We start from the raw sequence: 13,158 nt of genomic DNA on the forward strand, positions 1-13,158 counted from the left end.
AACGGCGTAGCGAATGTTAATGAATGTACTGTTCCATGTTAAACAAACCAAATGTCATAACAAAATGAAAGCATGTGATGTAAACAATTGTACTAAGTATGCACACAATGGGCATAAATAGCATGAAATGTAATGTGAAACAATGTACTAAGTACGCACACAATGGGCATATATAGCATGAAATGTAATGTAAAACAATGTACTAAGTACGCACACAATGGGCATACATAGCATGAAATGTAATGTAAAACAATGTACTAAGTACGCACACAATGGGCATACATAGCATGAAATGTAATGAAATCATGTACTATAATGTACTAACGAACATAGCAGGTATATGATGTGAAAACATGGAAAGCATGAAAGTAACAAGTAGGCACATGTGTTTCACCCCAAAATGTTTGGAAAACAGTAAAAGAGGGGTCTATGTACTCACATAAACTCTTCAAAAACATGTAAAAGATGGGGTTCTATGTACTCACCTGAGATTGCTTTGTAGTTCTTGTATAACAACCAAATAATGCTAGAGATCACGGATATCAAACGACACCTAATAGGTAGCTATATTAATATATCGGACCAAAATCGGAAGGATCGGATAGTATGCGGGTTCATAAACCAAACGAGTATGGAGACTCGTGTAATATGGTTTAACAAAGCCTTTATACTAAAATGAAACCTAACCTAAGTGCTTACGACCCGTTTAGGTAGCTTATGCTACCTTAACGCGTCGTTCGCGTAAAACGCGTTTGGAACGCCTAACGTCGTGACCATAAGGTATAACCTCGGAAGGTTATTCCCTATACAACTATGGTCACCTAATGTGTTTGGTCGGATCCTAATGATCGACCAAATGGGTCGGGTTCGAAAGTATAAGTGATTGTTTAGATCGCTTACCTTACGACCCTATATAAGCACTATACTAAAAGTGACGAGCTAAGCATGTTAGAACATGCTTAACTAAGTTTAGAAAACAGCTTTGGTATCAAAACAAACAGTTTTGATACCCACGAGTAGTTTGGTTAAAAAATACGCAAGAATGCGCGTTTTGGCCGAAACTACGACTCGTCACTGAGCCTAGATAACGTGGTAATCAGTAGGTATAGTCACTATGGACTATAACCATCGTGATCACGCTCACGTTATGAAGTTCAAACGAACTTCGGGTTGACCATAGACTGGTCAACGCAGAAAGTCAAACATAGTTTGACTTTCGGACTAGAAATCGATTAAAAGAACGAAAGAACACTTACGAAGGGTCCCCGAAAGCTAATCTCGATCCAGGAGCTCAGGTATGAAGCAAAGGCCTCAACTTAGAGCTTTAGATCAGATTTTTGTGGGTTTTAACCAAAATGGGGGGGTATTTATAGGAAAAGCAAGACCCGTTAAGATCGTTTCTTGAATATCGTGCCACGATCTAATCCGTACACTTGTCGCAAAGTTGTGGTGGCTTATTTTGCCCCCACCATAGGGTTTTGACAAGTGGCATTGGCCTTTGGAGAGATGAAGGGCTGTTACAAGCTGTTTAAACATTGAATCTGGTCCAGAAGGGGCCTCGCGTGACGCCTAGACCCCTCGCGTCACGCCTCGCCCTTATTTCTGCAGAATTTGCAGAAATGGTCCATGCACATGTTTCGTTGCGTAACTGCACTTCTAACACCCGTCAAACCCAATTTCAAGCTCCACAATGATGTTAAGACATAGGGAACATGAAATATGCTTGGAAATATCCCGGATGTCGGTTCGTTTGGACGTACGGTTGCGATGTGCGCTTAATTACGACGGAATGCGCATAAGCGCGAAAAATGATCCAAATTGCGCGACGAATGGATTTTTCTCATGCCAAACACTAAGGAATAATATAAGGATGCTTACATAAATTTTTGGATGTCCGGATGTATTCAGAACGAAAGTTATGCGCGAAAGTGCAAACTTAAGCACTTTTTGACACTTTTAGTCCCTGAATGATCCAAAAGTTTATTTTAGCACACCGAACACCTCAAAGCCTATTTCTAAGCTTTGTAAAGGATATTTATGGTATGTTTAACTTATGGACATGTTCCGGAATGTCTGTTTTAGTACAAATCGTTATACTTTCGCAGGTTGTCAGGTTTAGTCCCTGTAAGCGAATTAACTTGTTTTTGCCATACCAAAGCCTTCAAAACTTATTTCTAAGTTATGTAAAGGTTATTTAAGGTATGTTAAGTATATGTTGATGTTTCGGAGTATTTGTTGCATTAAACTGAGTACGTTTACGCACCAGTTTGCGTATAATTCTCCAGAAAGCGATGTAGAGTTTAAAATCGAACAAAAGTCAAAACATAAAAAATGTAAAACGCAACCAAACAAACATTGGGATCAAATAACATTGTTTTATTGATAATTGAACTGTTCATAATGATTTCGAGCACAAATGTTACAGTCTCCCCTACTTGTGGAAATTTCGTCCCGAAATTTATTTAGAGGAAACTCGTGGAAAAAGATGCGGATATTTTGCCTTCATTTGATCTTCGCGTTCCAAAGTAAACTCGGGTCCACGTTTAGATTCCCAGCGAACCTTGACCAAAGGAATGCGCTTGCGTTTAAGCCACTTGACTTCACGTTCCATGATTTCCACCAGTTTCTCAACAAATTTCAGTGTTTTGTCAACACGAATTTCGTCAAGCGGTATGTGGAGGTTCTCATCAGCTAAACACCTCTTGAGATTGGACACGTGAAAGGTTGGATGAACATTTTCAAGTTCAGGAGGTAACTCAAGTCTGTAGGCTACCTTACCGATTCTTTCGACGATCTTGAATGGTCCAACGTACCTAGGTGCAAGTTTTCCTTTCTTTCCGAATCTGATCACACCTTTCCAAGGTGAGACCTTAAGTAATACACGATCACCGACTTGAAAATCTAAGGGCTTGCGTTTTAGGTCCGCGTAACTCTTTTGACGGCTTCTAGCTGTCTGAAGGTTATCACGAACTTTCTTAACCTTATTTGTTATCTCTAAAATGAGGGCAGGTCCAGTAAGTTGGGCTTCGCCGATCTCATTCCAGCAGACTGGTGAACGACATTTTCGACCATAGAGAGCCTCGAAAGGAGCCATGTTGATGCTGGAGTGATAACTGTTGTTGTAGGAGAATTCAATCAATGGAAGATGTGAATCCCAACTACCACCAAAATCGATCACACAAGCTCTAAGCATATCCCCCAGTGTCTGGATTGTTCTTTCAGATTGACCATCCGTTTGTGGATGATAAGCTGTGCTCAGATTAAGTTGGGACCCCATAGCAGATTGCATGGTTCTCCAAAAATGAGAAGTGAAACGAGCATCTCTGTCAGAAATGATGTTCAAAGGAACACCATGTCGAGCTACGATTTCATCCACATAGATTTTAGCAAGTTTGTCAGCAGAAAAATCCTCATGGATTGGCAAGAAATGCGCTGATTTAGTAAGACGATCGATCAACAACTACCTAGATGGCATCGTGACCTCTCTTTGTGCGCGGGAGCTTAGTAATGAGATCCATAGTAATGTTTTCCCATTTCCAAACTGGGATCTCTGGTTGTTCCAATAAGCCAGAAGGACGCTGATGTTTAACCTTAACCTTAAGACAAGTAAGGCATTTTGATACATATAAGGCGATGTCTTTCTTCATACCAAGCCACCAATACTGAATACGAAGATCCTTATACATCTTATCTGAGCCAGGATGAATAGAATAACGAGACTTATGGGCTTCATCCATGAGCAGGGTACGAAGATTATCTTGGCTCGGGACCCACAACCGGTCCATGAAGTAATACGATCCATTGTCCTTCAGTTCAAGAGCAGGAGTTATGTGATAAGGAAATTCCTTATCCATCAAACCTTGCGAAACACAAGATTGTTGAGCCTGAGAAATACGGGCTTGGATATCGGATTGAGCTTGAATAACAGATTGGACACGAACACAATGAAGCTTAGTTCGTTCCTTGCGACTCAAAGCATCGGCCACGACATTCCCCTTACCAGGATGGTAGCGAATTTCACAGTCATAGTCGTTTAGAAGCTCCACCCAGCGTCGTTGCCTCATGTTGAGTTCTTTTTGATTGAAGATGTGTTGAAGACTTTTGTGGTCTGTGAAAACCACACATTTTGTACCGTACAAGTAGTGTCTCCAAATCTTAAGAGCGAAGACAACTGCACCCAACTCAAGATCATAAGTGGTGTAGTTCTTCTCATGTATCTTCAACTGTCTTGATGCGTATGCTATGACTTTGTTTCTTTGCATCAGGACGCAACCAAGACCTAATTTAGATGCATCGCAATAAACAACGAAATCATCATTGCCCTCAGGCAATGTTAGGACAGGCGCGTCGCAAAGCTTTTGTTTCAAAGTCAGAGACGCTTCCTCTTGTTTGAATCCCCAATCAAATGGCTTGTTCTTCTGAGTTAGAGCAGTTAGAGGAACTGCAATCTTCGAGAAATTTTCAATGAAGCGGCAATAATAACCCACTAGACCAAGAAAAGAACGAACTTCAGTAGGAGTAGTAGGCGTATCCCAATCCTTAATCGCACTGATCTTGGAGGGATCTACATGAATACCTTGTTCGTTGACAATATGTCCCAAGAATTGAACTTCTTTAAGCCAGAATTCACACTTGGAGAATTTGGCGAAAAGTTGCTCTTTCTTTAGGAGTTCCAAAGTAAGACGAAGAGGTTGCTCATGATCATTTTGCAGACATAAACTGTCTGCAAGCTGATTTCATCTGTTTTCATGTTTGCAACTGAAGATGTGGTCTGAAGGTCTGTAAGCTGAAAATACAAGACTGTTTGTTTTTATAAATTGATAATGTCTGCACAAACAACATCTCACAAAGATTCTGCAACCTTATCCTCTCAAATCTCCCTCACACAATCAAAACACATACATATAGAAACAACACTCTGGCTCTCCTCTCTCGAAACACAGAATCGAACAAGCACACCCACACCCTTGAGCTATCAACAAATCACTAAAATCTTCACATACAAGTATGTATGCAACCCCTGTTTCAAGATCAATTGCAAAATCAAACAACTGCATCACCGTTGACTAATTAAGCTGAATTCATGTAAAAAAAAATACCTTTGTCGGAGTACAAACCGATTGAAGTATTCTGGTTCCCTCTCCGACTGAACTCCGGTGACCGGAGTACGAACCGCCCGACGGTTCAGTTCTCGATAAACACCCTTCTCTCTCAGATGCCCTGCAACATTCACACCCCCCCTCTTTGTCGATCAAACGGCCGGCCCACACCTCTCGATGGTGGCACACAGCGGCAGGCACAGAAGAGAGAGAGAGAGAGAGAACGGAGAGAGACGAACGGAGAGGCGGGTGTGGGAGGAGAGGCGGTGGCGGCGGGGGCTTGGGGAGGAGAGGTGGTGGCGGTGGCAGGGAAGAAGAGAAGAAGGGTGGAGGAGATGTTTGAAGATTTGGGGAGGATGGGAGAGTTGTTGAGTTCTGATGTTTGAAGATGTTTGAAGAAAGGATTTCTAGCTTTTTTTTTAAGATAAAAGAAGCTATTTTCAGATCTTTTAAAAAAAAATCAAACAGTCTTCAAGGGGTAACGTCTGCGCGCCTGCAGACATTAGCTCCTTGAAGATGTTAGAAGAAAAAACAAACACCCCCTTAGAATATATTAAAATGTCATCAATGAAAACGATGATGAACTTATCTAAATAAGGCTTGCAGACCCTATTCATCAAGTCCATGAAAACAGCAGGAGCATTAGTCAAACCGAATGGCATGACTGTGAACTCATAATGCCCGTAACGAGTGCGGAATGCTGTCTTTGGAATATCTTCTTCATGCACACGGAGTTGATGATATCCAGATCGCAGATCAATCTTTGAAAAATAAGAAGCGCCTTGCAATTGATCAAAGAGATCATCAATGTGAGGTAGGGGATATCGATTCTTGATGGTAAGCTTGTTAAGCTCACGATAATCGATACACATCCTGAAAGATCCATCCTTCTTTTTGACAAAAAGAACAGGAGCACCCCAAGGTGAAAAGCTAGGACGGATAAAACCTTTGTCGGAGAGTTCCTGCAGCTGCTTAGACAACTCTTGCATCTCGGATGGTGCAAGACGATATGGAGCTCTGGCAATGGGATTTGCACCAGGCACGAGATCAATACGAAACTCGACTTGGCGTGCTGGGGGTAGACCAGGTAACTCTTCAGGAAATACTTCAGGATAATCCCGAACAACAGGAATATCTTGAATAGACTTACCTTTGCCCTTATCTGCTACCACATGTGCCAAAAATGCCACATAGTTCTTTCGCAGATACTTCCGAACTTTAAAACAAGACATGAGTTTTAGACCACCAGCAGGTTTCTCACCACGAACCTGTAGGATCTCACCTGACGAAAGCGGCATGCGAATGATCTTCTCAAAACAAACTATCTCTGCGCGATATTTGGCTAACCAATCCATACCCACAATAACGTCGAAGCTTCCAAGTTGCATAGGCGTGAGGTCAATAGGAAAAAGATGGTTGTTAAGGTTCAATTGGCAGTTGCGGACAACAGAATCAAGAACAATGGGTTCACCGCTCGCCACTTCTACTGTCAATGGTTTACCTAGTTTCGTTCTAGACACTCGAAGCAATGGTTCAAAAGATAACGACACAAACTCTTATCGGCACCCGAATCAAAAAGAACAGATGTTGGCTGATTATTAATAAAGAACGTACCGTTCACCACATTATCATCTGCTTATGCCTCTTGTGCGTTCATGTTGAAGACTCGACCTCGAGCCTGAGCCTGAGCCTGATTCTGATTGCCATTCTGATTCTGGTTGGCTAGCCTTGGGCACCGATTTCTGTAATGGGTCAGATCCCCACAGTTATAACAAGCACCTGGTGGGTAGTGTGGTCGTGCAGCTTGACCCTGTTACTGAGCAGGAGGCTGAGCAACTTGTTGAGCCGGGTTCTAAACTGCGCGATTTTGAGCAAACCGACAAACATCGGCAAGATGACCTGACTTCCCACAGTTAGTACAGAAACGGCACTGATGTTGCGGCTGATGGTGACTGTTGCATCTATTGCACAAAGGTGCATTCCCTGAATAGGGCTTCTTCGCTGGAGGCTGTGCCGGTTGGTTGGGAGCTGCCTGGTATAGTTTTGGGAAGCCTTACGCTTCCTTGCTCTTTTCGATGAACCAGAATCCTTTCCATTTTTGTTTTGACCTTTCTTGCTATCTTCCTTGTCAGACGACTGTTTCTTGCCCTTGTCACCCTTCCTGTGTAATTTATTCTTCCGAATCTACGACTCAGTCAATGTCGCTGATAACTCGATCGCCTGACAGAGTGTGGTAGGGTTACTACCAGTAATGATGTCTTGCACTGAGTCAGGTAGGCCGTCGATGTACCTTTCGATGGCCTTGTCGAGTGGGGCAACCATAGTCAGGCAAAGCAGACTCAACTCCTCAAACCTATCAGTATATACCCTGTGCTCGCCACTATCTTGTTTCAAGTCATCAAACTCCTTCTCCAACGCTCGTTGTTCATGATGAGGACAAAACTCCCTCATCATAAGAGCTCTAAGTTCAGCCCATGTCTGAGCTAGAGCAACTTCTGCACCACGGTTGTTTTGGTCAAAAATCAGACAAGGATAATGACACCAAACTTTATGTAAACGGGGAATGATGCTTGGTATGATGAACAAAGTGAGGGTTCACTTAAATGTAAAATGCACAAGTGACACAAGGATTTATACGAGGAAAAAGCCCTTGATCAATGAATGATCTCCGGCATAAAAAACCTCGGGTGATGGAAACTACCGATCACCAAACTTCAATATAACAAATAATGGTTACAACTTCGGATGGTAACGAACTAAGTACAAGGATCACTATAGTATGGTGTGTCAAAGCATGTGAGAAGTGTGTTGTGTCTTCCGAATGTTGAAGAGTGCTACTTATACAAGTGAGTGTGGTCATATTTTAGGTAAATAACCTAACTATTAGCTCGTTACCCCTTCAAGAATAGAAGTAAATTTAGCCTAAATTATCGCCCTTAAATTGTGCTGAGTTTCCATATTGTCCACAACGTCCATCTTTGATTATGCATATGCCAAAGTAGCGTAACAGGTTCCTTGTTTACGTTGTTAAGAGCGGATCCTACTCGAAATTCCTGCAAGACAACATTAAATCCAAAGAGAACAATCGTTAGTATGAGGATCCCTAGGATGGTCCGTGATCCTGATCCTGGAACTCTTTTGAGGATCACTATCTGCCAAAGAAACAAGGATCACTGGTTAGGATCACATGTAAGGATCATAAGTCATAAAAATCCAGCCCTAACAATTGCCCCCAAAATATAAGGAGTATTTATCTAATATAAACGAGTTATATTTTGCCGGTCTTATCTCTAACTGACTTAACGGATATATAGCCGTTACAATGGAACTATCCGTTGTGATCTGACGTCACAGAAGTGACAGCCCTGCACAAATCATCATTATAAATAGAAATAGGGATAGGATCGAATGCATTTAAATTCAAAGCGACTCCCTTTATAACCGTATTCGGAAGATCAGCCAGGTATTCTCCTTCTCATCTTCTTCTCTTTTGCTCTGTTTTTCTTCTTCTTTCCATTCTTCTGTAAAGATGTTGCTCCGGAACTCCCCGCATAAGGATCCTAAGAAGAATAGCCCCTTGAAGGGTCAAGGGATCATCAAAGATTCTCCCACCGAGAGGTGCTGTTTTACCGATCCTCAGATCGACAGAATCCGTCAAAGCTTTCCGGCGAACACTATCTTCAAGTCTTTTACCCCCACTGCTTTGAGTGATTTTATTTCTGATACTTGGGTAGCTTTCCCGGTTACTCCATTCTTGATAGGATATTCGTATCCTTTCCCACAGTTCACTCAATCCTTTTTCTCTCTTACCGGCATCTGCTATATCCAGGCTATGCCCATGATCTGGAGGGTGTTATACACCCTTGAGAGGATCATTGATCAAGAGGGGATTGACCTTGGTATGGCGGAGTTGGCTGAGATGTATGATCTGACCACCTTCGGATCCCATCGTTATTTGTTTAAGCGAAAAGCTGGAGAGGATCACCCTGTCTTTAAAGTTACCAAGAACGACATGAACTGGAAGCGACGGTTCTTTTTTGTTAGGAGAGATACCATCCCTGATGGGAGGGATCTGCCCAAAGAGTGGGCTACTCATGGTAGGATAGAGGATCCTAGAAGGATCACCATAAAACTTGTTCCTTAGGATGAGGATCACTGATATATATTTTTTTTGTTTATTGTGCAGCTATATCCGTTGCTCATCTTAAGTTGACTCCTGCTGCAAAAGAGAGACTCTTGGCCTTTAAGAAGCTTGATCCGGAGACAAGAACTTTCCAGGTTGCCATCCAGGATTCTCAAGAAGTATCCTCCGCCTCTGTCACAATGTCAAGTAAGTATCCTCATTTAAAAAGTAATTCTATGTAGGATTTTCAAGTTTAATTAGAATACTTATCTTATTTTGGTTGTGTAGGTGCTGGAAAATCTTCTAAGTCTGCCTCAAAGTTTGGCATCGATGATCTGACCAACGTGAAATCTTCAAGGAAGAAGAATCCTGCTAGCCCAAGCGCTTCAGCCCCTAAAGCACCTATTAGGGGTAAAGGAAAGAAGAGAAAGGCCTCTGAGGATTTACAAGGTCTGCCCCTGCTCCGCCAACAGTTCCTGGACTACTTCAATGAGGTAAGGATCACTGCCCCTGTTTGTTATCCTGACAGTTTTGAGGATCACTTGTTTCTGATGTTGGGCCTTGTTTTCCTTGCAGAAATTTGCTGAAATAGAGACTTACGTTGGCCACGTCGAGGATCAAGACCGCCAAATCGCTGACCTCCAACAAATGGGTGTGCTGAAGGATCTCAAGATTGCTGATCTTGAGAAGGAGCTCCGGGCTACCAAGGATGATGCTGCCAAGATGCTGATCAACTTTGATTATGAGAAGCATGATATCACCCAGGATGCCAAGGTCTCTGCTGCGATAGCCATGTATAAGATCCAGCTGCAGATGGCTGCGGAAGCTCAGGATCCTGCCTTCGACAAAAGCACATGGGACGTGGAGGGCTGGAAGGCGAGGCTGGCAGAGTTGGAGGATGATGAGGAGGCTGAGGAGATCCCGATGCTTGAAGGTGCTGGCAAGGATCATGCTGGGGAGGCAAGTGGAGCCGGTTGTGATGGTGCAGCGAAGGATTGAGCTGCAGGATTGGGCAATGATGGAAACTTCGAGACTTAGCCGGAGCCCAATTTTTTTGTGGTTGTTGATCTTTTTTTAGAAACAATTATGGTCTGTAACTTTGAACAATAGTTTTAGGATTAAGGATCCAGGATCCTTCAGACAATAGGTAGGATTGCAAATGGTGGAGGGATCCTCTGTTTGGGGGATGAAGCCATTGTGATCCTGCCGCCTTTTAATTTCCTGCATGCTATGACCGCACAAACAATGGACACCCTTTGCCAACCCATGTGGACGGCCCATGTTTTGCTGGTAGAAACGTGGGTTGGCAATTTTGACAACTATGAGGGGTTTTAAACCTTTGTTAATAAAATAACTCTAATCTTTTTGGCTTATCTTGTGTTGTTATCCTTTTAATTTCCAACTGTTTTGATACATGTTTGTTTGAGTAAGAAAAGTTAAGCAAACTATGTTTAAGAAATTTAGGATATGATCCTGGATCAAATATCCTATAATCGAAAATTCTCAAAGTAGTTTATTTTAAGGATCATAGGTTCAGTTGTCAAGGTCTAAGGGTTATTCAAATGAATAATGAATGAAATTGAAAATAATTAAGGATCATACCTGAGGATCCAAGTTAGGATCCTAACCTTTAATCAGGATAACCATAAATGAAACTTTAATGGATAATAAGGATTAAGGATCCGTAATTGTTTAACTTTGAAAACCTGAAAAATAGAATATAACTTGGGACTAAGCCAATATAAAAGATAAGTTAGTAACTGGGGACATGCCCAAAGGATCACTGGGGACAAGCCCGAAGGATAACTGGGGACAAGCCCGAAGGATAACTGGGGACAAGCCCAAGGATCGTATGTAAACTGGAGTATGGCCCTTACTGGCGACTATCCAAACTTAGTGACATGAAAATGCCAAAACCTTAGCTAACGTGAAAACGTTAGAAACCTTAGGAACGGATGTATGGTACGTCTACCATTATACGTAGGATCCTAGGTATAGCCAGTACGATGAGGTTATCAGCCCCTAAAGCGGGTACTGGTGCCAAAGACGTGAACTATACCAGGATCATCGTGCGCTACAGGCGAAAACTGGGGACAAGCCCAAGGATAACTGGGGTTGAACCCAAGGATCTGAGATGCTTTTGAAGACTATCAATAACATGCTGAGGATACCTGGACTATCAGAACTCAAATTCTCGTGAGAGGATGAAGGATACATGATCCTTATCCTTAGGTAAAAATAAGAAAATGGAATAGTTTAGGAATAGGACTTTACCAGAGTAAGGATCATTGACATCACTGGGATCCTTCGAGGATGCTCTCAATGTAAGGATCATATGTGCCAGGAGGATCCTGCTCGCATGAAATATTTCTTTAAGTGAACAGCATTCCAGGCTCTTGGTAACAAATTTCCTTCCATGGTTAGCAATCTATATGCCCCCTTTCCTGCTTCAGCTTCAATCAAGTAAGGGCCTTCCCACTTTGGTGCTAATTTCCCATCAGCAGGATTGATGGTATTTTGGAATGCTTTTCTCAATACCATATCCCCCACTTGGAATTTCCTTATTCTGACATTTTTGTTGTAAGCACTGTTAAGGCTGGATTTTTACAATACGTGATCCTCACATGTGATCCTAACCAGTGATCCTTGTTTCTTTGGCAGATAGTGATCCTCAGCAGAGTTCCAGGATCAGGATCACGGACCATCATAGGATCCTCTTGCTAACGGTTGCTTTCGTTGAATTTAATGTTGTTTTGCAGGACATCTAGCAGGATCCGCTCTTAAGCATCACAATCACAGGACGCGTCTTTACAACTATAGCATGTGCTTAATCGGAGATGGACGTTGTGAAGGATATGGAAACTTGGCATGATTTAAGGGCGATAATTTAGGCTAGATTTACTTTTGTTTCTAAAGGGGTAATGAGCTGATTATTAGTCCTTTTACCTAAAATAGGTCACCTACACTTGTATATATAACACTCTTCCCCATTCGGAAGAACACACAACACAATTCTTACACGCTTAGACACTCAAAACTATAGTGATCCTTGTACTCAGCTCATTATCATCCGAAGTTGTAACTATTTTTCTTATATTGAAGTTTGGTGATCGGTAGTTGCCATCACCCGAGGTTTTTTATGCCGGAGATCATACATTGATCAAGTGCTTTTTCCTCGTATAAATCATTGTGTCTTTGCATATTTTATACTGAAGTGATCCTTTACTTTTTTTTATAAACCAAGCATCATACCCCGTTTACATAAAGTTTGGTTGCATTATCCTTAGTGTGATTTTTGACCAAAACAGTTTGGCGCCCACCGTGGGGCAATTGGTGCTTCATTCATAAAAAAACCTTTTGTTCGAAATCATTTCAAAGAATTACATGGCTTCATCATTGAAAAACATGTCCACGGCAATGTCTGCAGTCACCTCGTCTCAGAACACGCTGCCTCCTCCACCGGCAGGATCCCAGAAGAATGCTGAGAAGAGACCAACTCCTACTAACTCTAAACCTCCATCTTCCTCTGCTATGAATTCTTATACTCCCAGTACTAGTGACGTATTTACTTTGATTTTGCAGATGAAGGATCGCATACAGCGGCAGGATGAAACTAATGACAGGATCCTCAGGGAAATTGGAGATCTCAAAAGACAAAAGAAAACGGCAGAGGATCATTCCCCACTAATGCCCAAATCCTTGAGCTTTGATACTCCAATGATCACTTCTCAGCCATCGGGAATTCCAAACGTACAAATTATGGGAGAATCAAGAGGATTGCACCTCGGATCAACAGCAATGACTCAGGCATCAGGCCCACACTTTCAGCCGGCAGGATCCTATCCCCAGCATATGGGATCCTTCATGAATTCAGGAGCCTATCCGGCAGCACAGCAATTTCAAGGATCCTACTTTGTTCCAGGATCATCCCAGGGT

The 13,158-nt window shown here is 42.2% G+C and overlaps 1 long non-coding RNA gene across 1 annotated transcript; it reads right to left on the reverse strand.

Annotated features, from left to right (window-relative positions):
- Positions 1 to 4,718: 4,718 nt before the first annotated feature.
- On the reverse strand, positions 4,719 to 5,259 carry LOC118481899. Its single transcript, XR_004866303.1, has 2 exons — positions 5,100 to 5,259; positions 4,719 to 5,020 (listed from the first exon to the last, which is right to left on the reverse strand). It is a non-coding gene; the product is annotated as an uncharacterized LOC118481899 (long non-coding RNA).
- Positions 5,260 to 13,158: the final 7,899 nt, after the last annotated feature.

The sequence above is a fragment of the Helianthus annuus genome, chromosome 9 (genome assembly GCF_002127325.2).
Source record: "Helianthus annuus cultivar XRQ/B chromosome 9, HanXRQr2.0-SUNRISE, whole genome shotgun sequence".
Classification (NCBI taxonomy): domain Eukaryota; kingdom Viridiplantae; phylum Streptophyta; class Magnoliopsida; order Asterales; family Asteraceae; genus Helianthus; species Helianthus annuus.